The sequence below is a fragment of the Pinus tabuliformis genome, chromosome 7 (genome assembly GCF_031772625.1).
Source record: "Pinus tabuliformis cultivar Carrire ecotype Pingquan chromosome 7, CPIR1, whole genome shotgun sequence".
In the NCBI taxonomy this organism is placed as follows: domain Eukaryota; kingdom Viridiplantae; phylum Streptophyta; class Pinopsida; order Pinales; family Pinaceae; genus Pinus; species Pinus tabuliformis.
Genome location: NC_142293.1, coordinates 1,970,903,787 through 1,970,925,612, shown reverse-complemented (window position 1 = coordinate 1,970,925,612; position 21,826 = coordinate 1,970,903,787). Strand labels below are relative to the sequence as shown.

Genomic DNA, 21,826 nt, shown 5'->3' with positions numbered 1-21,826 from the left:
CTGGCGCGGCAGTGGATATACGTATTCGATTTTTGATTGACCAACTATTAAATAAGTGTTTGACCAAATATTAAACAGTAAAATATAATGTTAATTTTATATATTTTTTTAATATTTTTATTTTATTTTTTCAAGTTGTGATTAATTAATTTTGGGTGGTTTTTTATTAAGTAATGATGTCAATATACTATGGAAACCGTAAGAAAATGAAGTTTTTAATTTAATATGGAGTTGTCTTTAGTGTGATTTTTTGGAATTTTTGGTATCGGAATCCAGTGTAAAAATTTGTGGTGAAATCATGATTTGTGTTATTTAAACTAGTTCTTTTGATTCTATATATAAATTCAGCACCTTGAAAAACCCCTAGGGCACTTCTATTGTGCAGGGTTTATCTATCAAACTTGTGATTTCAATGAATCGAAATTTTAAAGAAATTAGACCTTAAAAATCCATCGGAAGAGTTTCCAAAAAATTGCACTAAAGACAACTCTATTTAATATAGGGAAACAAATAAATCATATGCTATGGGGCTGTATTGAGCAGCAGTTGTATATCCCTGTTCGATTTTGGTCTTGGCAAAATCGAATGGTAGACATATACAGTTGACGCTCAATAAAGCCCATAGCATAGGATTTATTTGTTGTCTTAATATACTTGCCCAGATTAGTATTTTTGGGAGTCATCTATGAGGCGGAGGAATTGTCTGGATGGCCAAAAGTGGCCGAAATTTGGGCAAAAAATTTTCAAAAAATCTTGTAAAAACAGTGTTTGAATCGTGTTTTTGATGGTGGAAATAAATTTAGCAACAACAAAAACGTTTAAACCACTTAAAATTTTGAAGTTTAACAACTATAACTTGAATTTACAAAAATCCTTGTCAGCGCTAAATATGTTCAAAATTTCCATAACTTTCCAAACCATTCTTCCAACTAATTACATTACAACGTATCTTTTGTAGCACTCCCAGGTCGCATGGAGGATCTCATTAAATGACTTGAACGAATTTAGAATCCTCGACAAGGGACACGTGTCCAGGACTTCCCTACGGCCGCCTCTACTTACAGCGCAATGTGAAATTAGATTGAATTAACTAGAAGCATTTATACTCACACATCATGGCTTATATTTAAAATATATGCCCTATACTTATTCCACGGTTATATATTTCAAATATCATATCATAATAAAGGTAAAGAAAGACTTTTTATATTAAAGTAGTTTTATATAAATATGTGAGTCAAAAGAAACTTTATTTTATAAATTTGAAAGAAACTTTATTTTATAAATTTGAAAGTGTTTGAGAATCATATTTTGTAAAATGATATAATATTTTCATTAAAAAAATTATTTTTATTTTACTGAGATTAAAGTTTTTTTTATGTGTTATAAATGAATGTATGATTAAAATAGGTTGGTCATTATAAAGGCAAATAAATCTCATGGTTATAAAATTTTATGATTTTATTGATTTTAATAATTTCATATAAATATATAATTTTATTATTGATGACGATGATAATGATGATGGTTAACGTCCGCTGAGATCAAATAATGGTCTATCGGACCTAAAGAAACAAATTATCTACTTTTATTTAAGATTTTATTCCAATGCTCAAAAAGCTTGGAAAGAAGCCTCCCGAGCTCACTATAATTTTGACATCGTAAAAGGCTAGGAAGGTCAGTATTGTAACAAAGATTGTGAAACTGAGATCTAATGTAGTTATACGCGGGGCACTCTAAGAGGAAGTGGTTTTCATCCTCGATGTTCCTATTCTCACATATATGGCAGATCCTTTCCGTCCATGGCGTTTTAGGAACTGCCCAACGACCTGTTTCACTATGGAGCTCATGAGAATTCGTTCTAATCTTTGCTATATTAATTTTCTTCTTTGAGCTAGTTAAAATAGAGAGATACTTTTGATCTTCTAGGGGGGGTTGATGACCTTCTTATAATAACTTAATTTTCTTTTAGCCGCTAAGTCTTTCTCACACCACATTTTTTCTTTGAACTTAGAAGTAACAATATCTTTAATGTTATTTATGTTTTGCAATGCATCATTTTCGTTGATCTCCTAATAGTTTAACCAGGCCCTTGTGTCTTTATGCCGCCCTCGATTGAGCCTTAGGTGGTTTTGGCTAGAATTTAAAGGTAGCTTAGGAAGTCTATGATCGTCTATGTTACTGATTTTGTGCTTGTACAACAGAAACCTAAGCATAGCTAGGCTCTCAATAGGGGAAAGACCTGCTTCTATAAGGAGAATAGGATAGGGTGTATTACTTTTAATTTTCAGGTTATAAGTTATAAAACGCTTCTGGATTTGCTCAATCTTTCTCCATGATTCTCTGGAGATGCTGCAACCCCAAACCTCACAGCCATATAAGATAACAGGAGTGACTAAAGTTTCAAAGAGGAACTTCTTTTTATCCCACATTACAAGGTTTGCTATTTTACAATTATTTTCAAGACCAAAGTAAGCTTTCCACCCCCCATTAATCCTTTTCTCAATGCTATGGTTCCAGTTGAGCTTGTGATGAATATCAATTCCTAGGTACTTGTAAGAATACACTTCCTCCAAGTTATTATTTTCATACATAAAATTAGCGTAAGTGTCCTTCTTGGTTTGATAATCATAACTTTTGTTTTGTCAGTGTTAACAATCATACCCATGGTAGAGCAGAAATCCTTAAGAAGCCTGAGTTGCTTATTAAGATCAGATGGGCACCTTTCCAAAAGAACAATATCGTCAGCATAAAGAAGAAGGATGACGACTATATCGTAATCATTATAAATTAGGATTATTCTCACAAATTTTTATTATTGATTTTAATACTTTTATATAAATATATACTTTTATTATTATAAATTATGATTATTTTCACAAATAATAGTGTAGTGGAAACATATTTTCTATTATGAAATCATTTGTGCTTAACAACTTACTTGTAGTTAAATAAAAGAAACAACTACCTAGTAATAATTATTTAGTGAAATGTGATTTCATTAATTTTAATAACTTTCTATAAATATATAATTTTATTATTATAAATTATAATTATCCTCACCAATAATAGTGTAGTGGAAAGATACCTTATGTAACCAGATCATTTGTGCGTAACAATTTACTAATAGATAAATGAAAAAAACAACTACCCAATTATAATCATTTAGTGAAATGTGTTTAGATTTGTACAGTACAACTATGGGCAATGCATAAGGCATCTAAAAACAAACTTTCCAATGTTCTTTTATGAAAAAATTGTATATCATGTACAAGTTTATGCTTTAGTAATTATTTCGAGCATACAATGGGTAAGTGTACCAATTGAATAATATTTATTCACAAAAAGTAATGTGTCAAATTAAATTATTGTGAATTAATGAAATTTTGATTATTTTTAAACGTAAATAATATATTGGTGTATTAAATTTTATTTGAATTGAAATATATATTATTTGTAGATGTGTTTATTTTTGAAATAAGGCTTTTAATAATTATTAGAAAAATGATATTGATTTAATTTGTATCAAATATTTATGTGATATTCAAAATAGAGTATTGAGATTTATCTCAAATGTAGTTATAATGTTTTTATTTTTTAATTAAATTAAAAAAATGTATATTATGTCTATAATTGTCATTGAACACTTATTATTTAGAGTTAATTTATTATGTTGTTTTTATTATTTATTTTTTAATTAGAAATATATATACATATTAATTTTATATAATTAATGATGACTATACTAATTTAAAATAGAATTATAATTTATATAATTATTTAATATTAACAATGTGAAATAATATATTATGAAAAACTATTTTGATACTTAGTATAAATTAATACCCAATAATACTTATCAACTATTTAATTTTTATTTAATACACAAACCTTTTATAAATTCTTTATATTGATTGCATCGTTAAAATCAAACAAGTATTTATCTATTTTATTTAATCAACAAAAGGTTTATATATCTTATCCAAACAAATATGTATTGGATAACACTTATATATAGCTTATTTAGTCAACAAGATGTTTATATATCTTATTTATATCTAACTTATCACATTTTCTTTCAAACGTAGACCTATACAATTTTGTTCTATAACATAGATTGTTCATACTTGTCTTTTGAGTACACTCCTTCTTTTCAACTAAATTATTTTGGATTATTTTTCCAAAGTTGTCATCATTATTATATTTTGTATTTATTTATATTTATCATATATTTTTATATTTATTTTTAGTTATCATTTAAATATTATATAATTTTATATTAAAAATATATTTTACCAATAGATTTTGTCAAATATTAGTGAATAAATTCATTTGTTTCTAGTTATTGTTAATTTTTCCACACTAATTTAGTTGTTAGAGGTACTATTTATGATCCACAACACTCTAGTTGTTAGAGGTATTGTTAGCTCTGAAGTGTAGCACTACCATATTGGAGGCTAGAGGAGGGAGATGATCTACTTTGATGTCCCGGATAGGGCCCCACACGAGCCATCACCCCACTTTCCTCACCGCTCCTCTTACCTTCCATTCCGCTTATTTCCTAACCCAACCCTCACATCCCCACGGGACCCTCTTTTCGCCTTAAGCCTAAATAAATTAACCCAAAAATCCCTGAAAACCTTACTTTTCCACCCATACGCGCCCTCCGCACATTTCCCGAGGAAATATCGTACCACCATGTCCCTCCGCCGTTGATTTTTTCCATCCGTTGATCTAATGGCCCACGTCTCTCTCGATCAATGGATCCTACCCGATCGTTCCCAGCCATTGGATCACCCCCGCCAGATTTGACGGTTATCGCTCATATTGCATGGGCACTAGCGAGAAGAGTACCCACCTGATAAAGGTGGTTTTTCTCTCTCTTCCGCTGCGACGTGTCATCTACTAAATGGAATCAGACAGACTCCACCATTTACCACTTATCGCCCGATGAGCGCACGATATAAACCATAACACCCCGAGCCAAACCACCCATGGTGTTATCGTCCGCGCACCTCCTCCACCCGATAACCGTTCGATCTGCTCACCCACCAGATCTAACGGACTAGACATGTTCCGCTCCCACCATGACCTCAAGCCCCCTGCACACGATCTCCACTGTGCAATCCCCCTCAATCCGACGACCCCCTTTCACGACTGCTCCTGATCATCCTCCACCTCTCTGTTACTTCTCTGTCCGTCCGATTTGGCACGTCCATCCACCCATGCACCTCATACTCCACTCCCTATCTATTACCCGATGGAGAAGGTGGTTGGCTCTGTCAGTCTGATGACAGTCTAACCGCTAAACCGAATTAACAGAAAGCATGGCCGAAGGAAGAAGGACACAGCACGACCCAACAAATGAAATTAAATAGTCATGGAGCTCCACTGTCATAATCAAGCCAACTACCTAACAGGGTAGCACAGTACCAGAATTGATTAATGTTTTCGTGATGGAAAGGATATTGCGTCCTGGAATGCAATCGGATAGTTAATGACAGTAGGTGGTCAATTAAGACATCTCGAGCCCTAAAATGGCTAAGGATCATTGTAAAGAAAAACTATAAACAATCGAAAGCAAGATGTAATCGGGGTTCAACCTCTGTAGACTGTAGATACTTTGTTTCTTGCAGTGTCTCATCTTCATTTTCAGTAATACAAGCTTCTTTTGTTGTTACATGCTCAATGTCCATTTCCCTTCTGTTCTAAACTTGCACCTGGAGTGGTTTATTCACGCTTTCCCATATGTCTAACGCTAGATAAATGTCATCTTATCTCTACATTGGTGGATTGGGTCTGTTATTCAACAGGTCATCCATGTTTCTTCTGTATCTAATGCTAGATAACTATCACCTTGTCTCTATTTAGATAGATTGGATTTACAAGTTTCATTCACTAGATGTAGCTGGCCATCATATGTATGTATGCATCTGTTGGTGTGGTTAGTATTCTTCATTCATTCACTTAATCTGCACAGTATTGAGCATTAGTGGTCTAAAGCCTTGTAGACTGAGGGTGTTCATGCATGTTTGGAGTGAAAACAGAGTTGAAGTGGTTATCTGGCTTGAACCAAACCATCATCCATTCCAATAGTTCTTAGAACAATATTGAAGATTATATGTTACTAGGCATCTTCGAGTTACAACCTAGGAGAGTTTCCTGGAGCGATAAAAAATTGGCATCGTTGCCGAGGAGAGGAGATTGAAGCTTAGCTTCCCTGGGAGACGACACAGATCCACCTATGATGATAGACAAAATCTGGAGACAATCTTGGTTGTAATCAGCTATCTAGCGACTCCAATAGAGGTCAAATCTTTTGGCGACTCCACATCATAGTTATGGCTCAGTTTGTGAGGCATACTCGGAGAAATCCTTAGAAGTCACCAGCTGACCCAATGCCTGACCCTTAAAAGATCATCAAAGGAAGAAAGATATCACAGAAAGGAGCATCAGGATCAAGTAAACCTAAACAATCCTCTATATCCCTGCAAGAAAGGCTAGTAATAGAACAAATACAAGTTGAGAGTATAACCTCTAACACTAACAATGAAGAAAAAATTTCAGGGATTCATAAAGCTCCTTATTATTTAGGTTCTCCTTTTGCTTTAAGCCGAAAGGAAACCTCACCCCCTACCCATCATATTCCTTTAGTCCTGTCAGTCACTCCTCAATTCCCTACCTTTCAGACTGCCAGTGCTATCCACCACAGCCATGACATGTCCACAAGCACTCACCAAAATGGAAAGAATCATAGCTGCTAGGTATGGACCTCTAGTACTGCCCACTCCTTTGAATGCAATGCATACTGGAGAATATCATAAATACATGCCTAAGTTCATTGGGACTAAAGGAGTTACAGCTGAAGAACATCTTGAGTCCTTTTATAGCTACACTGATAATCTAGACATTAATGAAGATGATGTGTGGATGAGAGTATTTGTCTAAATCCTTGATGGAGAGGCAAGAAAATGGTTTAGAGAATTGACCCCTAGATCTATAACAGATATTGAGGCCTTAGATGATGTGTTCCTAAAGCATTGGGGGGATAAGAAAGATTTGCTCTACTATCACACTGAGTTTGGGAACTTGAAAAGGGAAAATGGGGAGTCACTTTCTGACTTCAACAAAAGGTTTAACCGCATGTACAACAAGATACCAGCGGAAGTGAAACCAACCCCTACCTCTGCTAAGCTCACCTATGCCAATGCCTTTGATTCTGACTTATGTCTTCTGTTGAGGGAGAGAAGATGTGCTTCTTTGGCTGAAATGCAGGATGCAGCCTTAGAAGTAGAGTCCAACATCATGGCTGCAGAGAAACTCAAGGGACATGTTGACCGAAGGAAACAGAGGGGTGAATCTTCTTCGTCTTCAAACCCCACTATAGATAGAATGACCAAGATGATAGAGTCACTAGCCTCTAAAATCTCCAAATTAAAGGTTGAGCAGCACCCAGGGAAAGGAAGAGTTCCTAATACCTTTGTTCCTAGGAATCCCAATCCATATAGAAGAGCCAATGAGCAGTTGCAAATTATGCAAAGGAGCAAAGATGCAAATGAAGACCAAAGGGTGAAGGCCCCTTTTTAGAATGTAGTCATGGAAGAGGAACAATTTGATGAAGATGATGAGATCCATTGCATGGAAGACAAAGGTAGTGCTTCCTTCTTGACCTTAGCTGCCTATGAAGAGTCGTTATTTAAGGACCAGACTAGCCAAGAATGAGATGGTGGGTATGTTCTACAAACCAAAGATCAGCAAAGATATAATATGAATTCGAAGATGAACAATGCCAAGGAAACCCCTATTCAAAGGGTTGTTTTCCCTACAATGTAGCAAATTAACAAGCAAAAATGATTAGCAGTTGATCCCATCATTCTCAAAGCTCTAGCTCAAGAGGTAAGAGGTTCTGACAAGTTCCCTTCTCCTTTCAATTTTGAATCAGAAATCCAAAAGCTTAAAATATCTATACCTCTGGTGGAACTAGTGAAGAATGAAGCCTTTAAGAGACCCATCCTTGAGGCCCTTGAGCTTAAGGCCACTCAAACATCCAACGACTATGTGAATTTACAAGATGACAAACCTGCAATTGTTCTTAGCCCAATGACCAAACATTCCGACGACAATTCCCCATCATTCTATGTCTCCTTGACTATTCATGACAAAATCCTCCACAATTTTCTGCTGGACAAAGGTGCCTGCCATAATTTAATGCCCAAGGCCATCATGGATGAGTTAGGCCTTGACATCACTAGGCGTTATCACGACCTGTTTTCTTTTGACTCTAGGAAGGTGAAATGTTTGGGGTTAATCCAAGACCTATCCATCACCCTGTCTCAGCTGCCTATGAAGAGTATGATGATGGATATTGTGGTAGCAGATGTGCCCCAAAGATTGGCATGCTGCTTTCCAAGGGATGGATCAAAAGATTGGGTGGAACTTTACAAAATGATATTTCCTATGTTACTGTCCCCATTTATGGAGGAGAGAGTAGGGGATTATATAGGGAAGCTCAGTTATCTTTTATTATCAGTGATGAGAAGCATCACACTAATCATCCCATCTATGTTGTTGACACTAATTTTGGAGCCTGTATTCTCAAAACAGAAGAATCCCAGTTGGCCTCCCTACAACTCAAGGAACCAGTTCACCTGATCACAGAGGAAGAAGGTCCACAAATTTGGGACATTTTCTTTGATGGAGCTTGCTCTAGGGAAGCTACAGGAGTAGGTGTAGTTCTGGTATCTCCGACACAAGAATACATATATATATTGTTCAAGCTAACTTTTCAAGTCACAAATAATATAGCAGAGTATGAGGCTTTGATCTTGGGCTTGAACGCCACTAAAGAAATGGGCATCAAACATCTGAAGGTGTTTGGAGATGCAAACCTTATTATTCAATAGGTGAATCAGACATTCCAGGTGAGGCATCCCAGGCTGAAAGCATACAGAGATGAGGTATGGAAGCTCAAGGATTCATTCAATAGCTTTAGTATTTCATACGTCCCTAGGGCTAAGAATCAACTTGCTGATTCCCTTGCCATGTCTGCTAGTATGTTTGTTCCTCGTTTACCCCCCAAATTGACTTATGAAGTCCAAATAAAATATAGACCATCATTGCCTGATAACGTCAATTATTGGAAAGTCTTTGAAGATGATGATGAAGTAAATAGGTTTTTCCAAGTCATTGATGAATTCTATGAAATGCAAATTGATCAAGAGAATGAAACCATGGAGGAATTCCATCAATCTCAGTTGAGAAATGAAATTGGTCAAGATAGCATTGTCCAACTGCCTAGTAATCATATACCCAAAGGGCTGGTGCCTCTAGAGAAGTTGTTTGATCATAATGATGTACCCTATAAGTCTTCCCAAAAGAGAATGAGTCTACAATCCATAGACACAATATAGGGAGTCCAAATCATCCAAAGTACATAAACCTATCTACCCACTTGTCTGTTGCCCAAAGTTCTGAATATTGTACCCTGATGAAGCAATTTGCTAATGTCTTTGCCTGGGAATACAACAACCTTAAGACTTATGATGAAAACGTCATCCAACATAAGATTCCACTGGAGAAAGACACCATCCCTTTTAAGTAGAAGCTGAGACTTATCAGCCCTCTATTACTACCTTTGATTGAAAAAGAAATTAAGAAACTGTTGGCTGCCAAGATCATAGTCCCCCTAAGGTATTCAAAATGGATAGCTAACTTGGTGGTAGTAAGGAAGAAAAATGGAGAAATTAGGCTATGCATTGACTTCAGGAATCTGAACAAATGCTCTAGAAAAGACAACTACTCCCTGCCTAAGATGGAACACTTGCTGCAAAAAGTTTCAGGGGCTAGAGTCATCTCTTTCTTAGATGGTTTCTCAGGCTACAATCAATTGTTGTACACCCAGAGGATCAAGAGAAGATCACCTTCACTACTCCTTGGGGCACTTTCATGTATTCCAGGGTGCCTTTTGGAATGATGAATGCTGGGGCTACTTTTCAGAGGGCCATGGATATAGCCTTTGTGGGAGAAAAGGACAAGTTTGTCCTTATTTACCTTGATGACATAACAGTTTTCTCCAGCAGTCACGAGGATCATTTACAACATTTGAAGAAGGTGTTTCTAAAGTCTAGAAGGTTTGGAATCTCAGTAAATCCAAATAAGTCACAATTTTCTCTAGAAGAAGGAAAACTTTTAGGACATATCTTTTCTGCTGTAGGTGTCAAGATTGATCCAGAAAGGGTTCAAGCAATACAGACATTTTCCATCCCAAGGTCGAAAAATGACATTCAATATTTTCTGGGTAAGATCAACTTTGTGAGGAGGTTTATTCCAAATTTTGTAGAACTGGTGAAGCACATCACTTCCATGTTAAAGAAGGGGTGAGAGATAAAATGGACAGAGGCTACAAGAAGATCTTTCGAAGCCATCAAAAGAGCTATCATGGAGGCTCCCACTTTATTCAGCCCAGACTACACCAAGGAGTTTTATATTTTCTCTCTTGCTTCTTATGATACACTCGCAACAATCTTGTTGCAGAAAAATGATGAAGATATAGAACACCCAGTGGCCTTCTTCAGAAAACTTTGAGGGATTCTGAATTAAGGTATGACCTCATTGAAAAGCAGGTGTATGCCCTCATAAAGTCTTTAAAGGCATTCCGAATTTACATTATGCACTCAAAAGTAATTGCCTATGTACCTTCAACTTCAGTAAAGGATGTCCTAACCCAGCTAGATGTTGATGGAAGAAGGGCCAAGTGGATTGAAAGACTCATAGAGTTCAACATATAAGTAAAGCCCACCAAGCTAGTCAATGGCCAAGGCCTGGCTCAGCTTATGGCTGAGGAAAATTGCAGATTGCTGGACATAAATTGCATAGAAGTAGAATCAGGAGTTGAACAGGCAGAGGAGGAAACCTAAGAACAAGGGTAGAATCAGTCATTGGCTGAGAATTTGGCTACTTGTAAGTGGTATTCTAGTATATATCATTTCTTGTTGAAGCTCGAAGTCCCTCCAGGTCTTAGCTGAAGTCGGGCTAGGACCATCAAGCTCATAGCAGCCAAGTTTTATATAAATAAGAACCTGCATTATTGGAGGGACCCATCTGGAATCCTTTTGAGGTGTCTGGACAAAGAACAATCGGTCGAATTCATGCAACAGTTTCATTCCAGCATCTGTGGAGGGCATCATTATTAGAAAACCACAACCCACAAGATCCTAAGGGCTAGGTATATTGGCCTACTCTATTCTCTGATGTATTTTCATTTGTGAAGTCTTGTGACAGATGCCATAGGTTTACAGGAAGACAACAACTGAAATCTTTTCCCCTGAAACCAATACACACCCAGGGTCCCTTCCAGCAGTGGGGTTTAGATTTCATAGGGGAGATTAATCTGCATTCTAGTGGCCAGCACTGGTGGATCTTGGTAGCCACTGACTATTTTACCAAATGGATTGAAGCCATACGCACTAAGAAGGTTGATCACCAGGTTATCATGAAGTTCTTAACTGAGAATACTTTTACTAGATTTGGTTGCCCGAACAAGATAGTTACTGATAATGCAACAGCTTTTAGAGCAAAGGAATTGATGGACCTGTGCGAATCAATGGGCATTAAATTAGTGCATTCAACCTCATTTTATCCTTAAGGAAACGGCTTGGCAGAATCATTCAATAAAAGAATGGTCAGGATAATCAAAAAAATGTTGGAGGACAACAAGTGAAACTGGGATACCAAGGTGAAATTTGCATTATGGGCTTACAGAGTTACCACCAAGAAATCCATAGGAACCTCTCAATTCAAGCTGGTATACGGTATTGAGGTTGTTTTTCCAATCCAATCGACTCTCCTTGTGGCCAAATTCTTGCAAGAGGAGCAAGATGAGGAAAATGATATGGCAAGGATGATGAATGACTTGGTTGAAGTTCATCAGATCAGAGATCAACTGATTGAGAAGTCAGTAGTGCATCAAAAGAAAATCAAGGAGGTCTTTGATAAAAAAGCAAAGACGAATATTTTCCAGGTTGGTGACTGGGTTCTCAAATGGGATGCATTGAAGGAAAAGAAGGGAAACCACTGTAAATTTGATGCCTTATGGACATGGTTGTTTGTCATCACTCAATCTCAGATGAACAATACCTTCATTCTGCAAAATTTAGAGGGGGAAGATGTTTTTGATGGCCCAGTCAATGGGCGGTTTTTGAAACCTTATTTCATTTAAAGGCGTTAAAACCTTGGTATTGTAAATATGTTTTTAGTTTATTTCAAATTAGTTAGACTCCATGCCTAATGGAACGCTATGTAGTAGATTTAATCTTGTTGTTTACTGGAAAGGCGGTGGTCTACAGTTCTTGAAACTTCACAGGGAGGCTTTCATCCCCAGAAGGAGCCATTGTTAGCTCTGAATTGTAGCACTGCCATATTGGAGGCTAGAGGAGGGAGATGATCTGCTTTGGTGCCCTAGATAGGGCCCCACACGGGCCATCACCCCACTTTCCTCACCCTTCCTCTTACCTTCCATTCCACTTATTTCCTAACCCAACCCTCACATCCCCACGGGACCCTCTTTTCACCTTAAGCCTAAATAAATTAACCCAAAAAACCCTGAAAACCTTACTTTTCCACCCATACGCTCCCTCTACACGTTTCCCAAGGACATATCGTACCACCATGTCCCTCCTTCGTTGATTTTTTCTCTCTGCTAATCCAATGGCCCATGTCTCACTCGATCAATGGAACCTGCCCAATCATTCCAAGCCGTTGGATCACCCCCGCCAGATTTGACGGCTATCGCTCATATCGCACGAGCAACTAGCGAGAAGAGTACCCACCCAATAAAGGCGGTTTTTATCTCTCTTCCGTTGCGACGTTTCATATGATGAATGGAATCAGGTGGACTCCAGCATTTACCACTTACCGCCCGATGAGCTCCCGATATAAACCATAACTGCCCGAGCCAAACCACACCTGCTGTTATCGTCTGCACACCTCCTCCACCTCATAACCATCCAATCTGCTCACCCCTGCTAGATCTAACGACCCGGACATCTTCCGCTCCCACCATGACCTCAAGCCCCCTGCACACGATCTCCACTGTGCAGTCCCCCTCGATCTGATGTCCCCCATTCATGACCGCTCCTGATCATCCTCCACCTCTCTGCTACTTCTCTGTCCATCCGATTTGGCACGTCCATCCACCCATGTACTTCATACTCCACTCCCTATCTGTTACTCAATGGAGAAGATGGTTGGCTTTGCCAGTATAATGGCAGTCTGACTGCTGATCCGAATTACTAGAAAGCATGGCCCAAGGAAGAAGGACACATCACGACTCAAAAAACGGAATTAAATAGTCATGGAGCTCCACTGTCACAATCAAGCCAACTACCTAACAGGGCAGTGCAACACTAGAATTGATTAATGTTTTCGTGACGGAAAGGATATTGCATCCTGGAACACAATTGGACAGTTAATGATAATAGGTGGTCAATTAAGACATCTCCAGCCCTAAAACAGCTAAGGATCATTGTAAAGAAAAACTATAAATAGCTGAAAGCAAGATGTAATCGGGGTTCAACCTCTGGTGACTGGAGATACTTTGTTCCTTGGAGCGTCTCGTCTTCATTTTCAGTAATACAAGCTTCTTTTGTTGTTACATGCTCAATGTCCATTTCCCTTCTGTTCTAAACTTGCACCTAGAGTGGTTTATTCATGCTTTCTCATATTTCTAATGCTAGATAACTATCATCTTATCTCTGCATTGGTGGATTTGGTCTGCTATTGAACAGGTCATCCATGTTTCTTCCATATCTAACGTTAGATAACTGTCACCTTGTCTCCGTTTAGATAGATTGGATTTACAAGTTTCATTCACTGGCTATAGCTAGCCATCATACGTATGCATGAATTTGCTGTTGCGGTTAGTATTCTTCATTCATTCACTTAATCTGCAAACTATTGAGCATTAGTGGTCTAAAGCCTCGTAGACTGAGGGTTTTCATGCATGTCTGGAGTGAAAACAAAGTTGAAGTAGTTATCTGGCTTGAACCAAACCATCGTCCATTCCAATAGTTCTTGGAACAATATTGGAGATTATATGTTACTAGGCATCTCCGAGCTACAACCTAGGAGAGTTTCCTGGAGCGATAATAGGTAGTATTCTTAGCCCTAGGTCATTAATAGTCTTGTAGGACTACTAAAAAACACTTTGTTTGAGCATTCATATATGTCTTTTACGCTAACTTAACTATTCTTAAACTAAGAAAGAGTATCTACAATGTAGCCCTTATTCAAATGTGTCAGTGATTTTATACCTTTCAAAATTCAATAACTAAACTAAGTGGAAATAAATGCTAGCTATACAGCCTTGTTTCATAATGAGTGCAATTGACGTTTACAGAAATTTTATTTCAAGTGCAATTTCTATTTACACAATATTAAAAAGCAGGTATAGTTAGTAATACTAGCCATGAATTTCTATTTACCCAATATCAAGAAGCACGTATAGTTGGTAGTATTGGTCATGGTTAAAGTTAAGAATATGTTACATTTCAACAATATACACCAAATTTGTTATGAAAATTTGAACGTATAGTTGGTAGTATTGGTCATTAAAATCTAGTGAATATCTATTGACGCATCCCCTAATGATGGACTCACTTGGTAGTCCGAAACGTTGGGTTCACAAAACTCTATAACAGGTCATTCCTCATTCCTCATCTATAAAACAATCCTCACCTGTATGGATTCATTATTTAGAAATATGTTACATTTCAACAATATAAACCAAGTTTGTTATGAAAATTTGAATTATTGTAATTTTGAATATGTGTACATACATTTAGAATTTAATTATATGGATGCATCAATTGTTTTGTGAATAGTACTAATAAACGAAATTTTTGTGTGAAATAATTATTTTTGTTTTTTTCTAAACAATTATTTTTTAATGATATTAAAATTGGGTCAATTAAAAATTAATGTGTGTCAATTTATTGAGAGGTTATTTTTCTAAGAATTGTTGTTTATGGTGATAATTAATATTAATTTTTTGGGGATATTTTTTAGTGGAATTTATCTATAATTACTTTAAAATTGGTTGGAATAAAAAATTTGAGTTGTGAACTGAAATGTTCTATATTTTAAAAAAATGGTAAGTCTATATATAAAATTTAAAATACATTTTAAATAATAAATAATGAAACAAAATTATCTCTCAAAATTCTAGCCAAACACTTCAATACACAATTTCATAAGTATTAAACTAACAAATTACTTGTTAAATTCCTATCCTATCACATTGACATTTAAATGCATATGATACTAGTCTAAATTAGAGTAATTCATATAATTTAAATCTTTAACTGAGGAATTACTTGTTAAATTCATATCGTGTGACATTGATATTTAAAAAAAAATTGTTAAAAAAAAATTCCCTTTTTTTTTTAAAATGCTCTCTAATAATAAAAATGCAAACCTAATGGCAATTCAATGGCTAATAAAAAAAAATACTTACCTGAACAACAAGTACTATCACCACCATAAACAAAACAAAAGCCCTTCTGGAGAATCCATAGGAGCAGCTTATACGAAGAATAAATTTAATGAATATTTCACAGTGGCAAACTCTCAGCGAGATGTATATCCTTGACTTTGAAGTGTAATTCGAAGGGATGGCATCAATTTATAGTGTAATGGGGTAAATTTGATGGTTGCTCATTCTAACTGATTAATACTGGTTTTTAATTTTATGGCACATAATATTTCAATCGTCTAACACCAAAATCAATAACTCAAAATGGCACAGGTGGCATGGGAGGGGAGTTTTCATGCCCCTGCCCTGGCGGTAGTCTTTCAACCACTTATAGGAGGCCACCACCCAATTTCTTTTCAACAATACTTTCAAGTGTGGAGTACACCTAACATTCCATACTTAGTTTATTTTTCACTTTCTAAGTATTACATTCATATACACAACAAAAACATTCAATTAAACATCGTCCATCATCATTATCATTTTACACATATGCACAAGAGATACAATAATTAACGAGAGGGGAAACTCCCTGAGGATGAGTATACCCACAATAATAAAGATAATTCTTTAAAATATACAATAACATCCTTTGGAGACGAACCCCAGCTTCCTTCTCGCAATAACAGTCAAAATACACAATTCGGTCTACCACCATGCAGCTCACTCGAACCGCCGTTTAGGAGCACCCACCCTTCACTAGGTCGGGTTTCCCAACTCGTCGGGCAGAGGTTCCCACCCCCGGGCTGCCCTCCGCACCGTTCGTGGTGCCAATAGATTCAACTTTTGTTGTATCGTTCAGCTGAACTCGTCGTATCGTTCAACCAAACTCATCAGCCCATTCAGGCCTGCTCATGGCGTATTGCCCACCCAGTGCCCACCGCAACCCAACCTCCATTCAGTAGAACTCGCCCAACATTCATGTGCCCGATGGTAGCTCGCCCGCTCTACTGCAGTCCGCCTGCTAGTTCGCCACACTTGTACTGCAAACTCATTCTGTCCGCATCGCAGAACAGTCTTACTAGAGACCCATTCTGCCCATTCACCGAACTGCCTAATCGCAGACCGATTCACTCGTCCACCGAATTGTCCACCTGCATACCTGTTTCGCTTGACTCGTCGGTTCGCCCGTCGTGCAGCGTGTCCACCCGGGTCACGTGCCCAACCTGCAACTCGTCAACCGAACTTTGTGTTTCGTTCAACCCGGCTCGGTGCTTTGGTCAAGTTACTCACCTGCTCCTTTCCACTTGCCTTAGGTGCCTAAGTCTGCTCACCCTTCGCCTCAGAGCTTGCCTCCTTGTTGTTATCCTCAAACTTGAATGATGCCTTTCTCCATCCAATCGGCTGCCAATATATACGCTCCGCAATGGATGTCTGATGGGTCGGATCGCCCAGGCCGACCTATCAATTTGGGCAATTTGCCCACATAATACTTGGCTCGCCCACACCTTCACCCTGCCAGGTCTACATGCCGAACTTGCATGGCATAAGCCTACCTTTGCGAACTTTTCCATACTTAGCCAAATTCTTGACTTTCATTTTTTCAACACCTTCGTTTGCTCGTTGCGCTCGTGCCCAGAGCGCCCTTAACCGAGTGCCCCAGCTCGTCGCTCTCCTCCAACTCATCCCATTGTCACAACGAAATGTCACAAAGAATGCGCCCACTCTTCGACTCGTCGTGTTTAACCGGGAGCACTTACCCAACTTGTCGGACATCGCATCCACAACTCCTAGGCTTGACAGGAGTTATTCTTAGAGGGAACACCTTAAGCCCTGAAAATAAATACTAAAAAATTTTAATATATAATTATATATAAATTTTCCCAATTTAAAAGTATCATATATTAAAAATATAATTTTGAAATTAAAGTTGAAATATTCGATTTTCTTCTCTCTCTCTCTCTCTCTCTATATATATATATATATATATATATATATATATATATCTATCTATTATAAGAAAATTCGTAATTTTATTAATGAAAACAAAATTACATTTTGTATATGCTAAGTCGCATTTCATCTGCAAGCCAAATGACCTTAGATCAATGGTTCGTTAAAAAATGTTTAATATGCATATGGGGAGAAAATCATGTTTTCCTCCCCTTTTTCTTCTGGACCTTGCGCCACTCCTCTTAGGACGACATCGTGGATGCAAGTTGAAGTGTATTTTCAGTGCCTCGTCGGGGATTTTCCTTGTCAGAATCAGAGGTGTCTGATGTGTGTAGTCTTTTGGTTCCACTGTTTTCCATTGTATCTGGCATCTTTTTCGGTTGTGATTCCATAGGTCCTTGTGGAGATGTCTCTTGGATTTTTGCTTCTTTGTTTGTTTGATTGTTCTCATTTGGTATGGGTTGTTCCACATCAAACTCCTCCTCCTCTTCAGGATCTGTTGGGGGGAATTTCCAACCCTTGTGTTGTTTCCCTATTTTCTTCTTCCTTCGGCTGTCTTTTTTGTCTTCAGGACATATATTTTGTAGATTTCCTATTTGCCGGCATATTCTGCAACTAAACGTTGTGTTTTCATAGTCTAGTGTCTCTATCCAGCTTAGTTTTTTATGCTTTAGCTGTATGTGGTCCGGTAAGACTTTACTGAGATCTACTTCCACACAGATGCGTGCAAATGAAAATATTCTTTCCTCCACTCTTTGTGTGTCCATTTTAATATATCTTCCAATGGTGTTGCCTATACCTACAAGAACCTGTTGGTTCCAGAAGTGTAATGGGAGGTTGTGCAGACGAACCCAAATTGGCATCCTAGAAACAACCATAGTATTGGCATCAAATTCTGGGAATCATGGTGTGATGAAGAAGCCCGTGGATCCCCAAAACCATGGTCCCTCCTGTAGCACAATGTCTCTTACCTCTGTTGAATGGAATTTCACAATGAAAAACCCCTTCGAACAGAGGTGGATCTCACAATGTAGAGTCCATTTTGTGAATATCCAATGGAAAAGTTCCAAAGGTTTTTGCCAGAAACAATTGAATCGAAAAATGATGGCTTGTGATTCAAAATTATTACATGCCTCATCTGTTTCTAGTATATCTATATTTAGTTCTGGTGTATAGTTTAGTTGCTCCACAATGTATGCACTGGGTTCTGTTCCAGCTTGCTTTGGGACTACTGTAGGAGTTTTTCCCCCTTTTAAGATGTTCTTGAAGGATATTCCTCCATTTTTGTGCTTTTGTTGTGGATCTGTGTTGTTTTTTGTTGTTGTGCTTGTCCCACTGCCTCCTCCTATTTTTTTTGTTGAAGTAAAAGTAGCTACACCACCTCGCAGCCTCAGGTTTAGTGTCATAGTATATTCTGGCATAATGTTGTAGTCCAAAATGGATTTGAGATCCTGTAGGGTTTTTCCCTCATATAACAGATGTTGTAGTCCAACTAGGTAGCAAATTTGTTGGGCGATGATATTCTTTAGGTTCATAACACAGTCTATTGCAAGGACCCAAATCAAGGTAGACTTCCCCGAAGGGGTTTTAATAAAAATTTGAAAGCGATTAGAAGTTACCAAGGAAGGGTGTTCTGTGGTCCTCTGGGTCATGTAGGACCGTGCAGCTTCAATGTCTCCATAATGCTCTGTAGTCTATGGGTACTCCTCCAGTGTCTTGACGGCCTTGACAAAATTTCCGAGAGTTTTGGTTGACCCTCGCGTGGAGGTGAACATGTCCTCAATTATAGAAAACTACAGAACCTTCTTAGGCATGCGAGTAGCCACGATCCAGGAACCTCTGGGGGTGGGCACCATTCTGACTATTCCAGAGCCACATTTACCAGTGATCTTGACAGGTACGATGTGGGGTTTCCAGGTCTTGTTACCCCAATACCCCCTCCTCACGGGAATAATCGAAAACTTGGCCAAAATAATGGCTCCGCGGCTGGCCGTGGCCACCTCTTTGCTGCACTTAACACCAAGCTCAACGTGGCATCACCCACCATCTGGTGCTCCTTAACAGCCAATAAGAAGAGATAAATTTGCTCGAGGGAATTGATTTTTCTGTCTTTTATCAGGAGGCCTAGCTTTTTCACGAATGCCCACTTTCCTTCTTCATCTCTTCGGGGTCCTCCAAGTCCACCATGACTATCCCCGTGGCATCTGTCGCCTTGGCCTCGCCCAAACCCGCACCCAAATCCCCCTCCTCTTTTCGCCATTGCTTCACTAGGGTTTCTCCATCCCTACCTCAATTTTTAATATGAAATATGTTCACACCTTCTTCTATATAATTATATTTAATAAACTTTTAATATTAAAATTTTATTTTATGAAAAAATATGAAAGTATATTTTTAACTTTTAATAGTAAAATTTTATTTGATGAAAAATAAAAAAATTATATTTTCAATCTGATGACGTTAATGGATTGAAAGAATAATACCTTATAGTCGTCTTAGAGGCTTATAACTTTTATTCTAATTTATGGTATCTTTGCAAGATGAAATGATGTGGTATAGGTTGAATGGGTAGGTGGGCCGCCTCGTATGTTAACAGGGTAGATGGGCTGCCTCGTACGTTAATCAACAATTTATTGATTAGAGTTACAATCAGTGAATGAAACACTATAATAGCAAATTGGAGTTGCAATCAGATTAGGCAGAGTACTGGACATTCTCAGAGTAATTACAAATAAATATGAAAATAAATACATTTTCATGTAATTATATAAATATTACTTTACACATTTAAATTTAAATGAATAAACAATAATCAAAACTTCATATAATTGTTGAAATATTACTTCCAACTGCAGCGTTTGCCGAAATCTGCCATTAAACAGCAACTGCAAAACCGTCATGGAATTCCCAGCATCGCCTTTTCGGAATGGTGGTAATTCTCTGGGGGGCAGCGATCACACTGATCGGCTAACACATACCCTGAGTGGTTTTTTCAATACAAATTTTCCTCGACGCGTAAAGTTCGGTTAAAAAAGGTTGTGCGATATTGTCGACAACCGTCCGATTAATGTGGGCCAGATCGACGGAATTAATGCGGGGAAAACCTGAACATCAGACAAGTGATAAGGCTTAAGGAAAATGTGAGATACAACGGCCAATCAAACGTATCTGAAGATTATTGCTCCAGAAATGAGTTAAAAGGAAAAGCCGTATCCAGTTCGCAAATGAGTTTTCTGACGGAATTAATGTAAATTTATTACATTTATTACGGTTGTTGAATGTAATTAATATAAATTTACTATGGTTGTTGAATGTAGGTAAAGATTTTTATTTTTATTGTTTTTAATTCACGTGAGTCGGTTTTTTACGATACAAGTAAAAAATGTAATGTTATGTTTTTTTAAGATGCAATGTAATACGCAGCAGCGAAAAAGTATGAAGTAAAAAAAGTTACACACAACAGTGTTAATTTATACAGTGAGAGACAGAGTGAAAATTTGAACTACCTCTGAAGCAGTCTTGCTGTAATCCCTCTGTTAGAGGAAGAATTTTGTAACAACAGTCTTGTTAATAAATACAATTTTTTTTGTGTATGTAAAATAAAAAACTTTGTTTCTTGTGTTAAAAACAGAGCACTATTCTTTGTTCAGTTTTTTTTGTTTTTGTTCTGGAATTATAAGAAATTCCCAACATGGTATCAGAGCTTGTCCAGGCTCTTTGAAGGTGTCAAAAAAGCTGAAGGAAGGATTTCTTGTTGCAGCAGCTTCTCCAGTAGAGTGAAGACTCAGTCAAGAAAGAATCCAACGTATTTCTCAAGTTAGTTTTTTGTGTTACTGTTGAGGACAGTTAATGATTTTAAATACACAGTCAAGTATTTTAAAGCATAGTTAAGAGTGCAAGAATGGTTGGAGCCAGCATTAGCATGGGTATCTTTAATACTCAACTCCCACAATTTAATGGAAAAAACTATGACTATTGGGCAATAACTATGAGAGCTTTGCTTACTTCCCAAGACTTATGGGAATTTGTTGAGGATGGTTTTGAAGAACCATCAGATGAAAATGAGTTTAATAATTTAACTCAGGCAGAGAAAGATCTGTTGAAGAGTAATAAAAAGAAGGATTCTAAAGCCCTCTACCAATTGTATCAAGCAGTGCATGAGAGTGTGTTTCCAAGGATAGCAGCAACCAAGAGATCCAAAGAAGCATGGAAAACTCTCAAGATAGCCTATCAAGGCATGGAGAAAGTGAATACAGCAAAACGACAATTGCTAAGGAGAGATTTTGAGACTCTCTACATGAAGGAGTCAGATAATATTGACTCATTCTTCACACGTGATTGGAATGGTCACACAGATAAGGTCTCATGGAGAGATTCTTGAAGAAAGGAGGATTGTGGAGAAAC

At 37.4% G+C, this 21,826-nt stretch overlaps 1 pseudogene; it reads right to left on the bottom strand.

The window, feature by feature from the left end:
- Positions 1 to 19,116: 19,116 nt before the first annotated feature.
- LOC149256363 (small ribosomal subunit protein uS5y/uS5u/uS5v pseudogene) lies at positions 19,117 to 19,682 on the bottom strand (annotated as a pseudogene).
- Between the last annotated feature and the right edge of the window lie 2,144 nt (positions 19,683 to 21,826).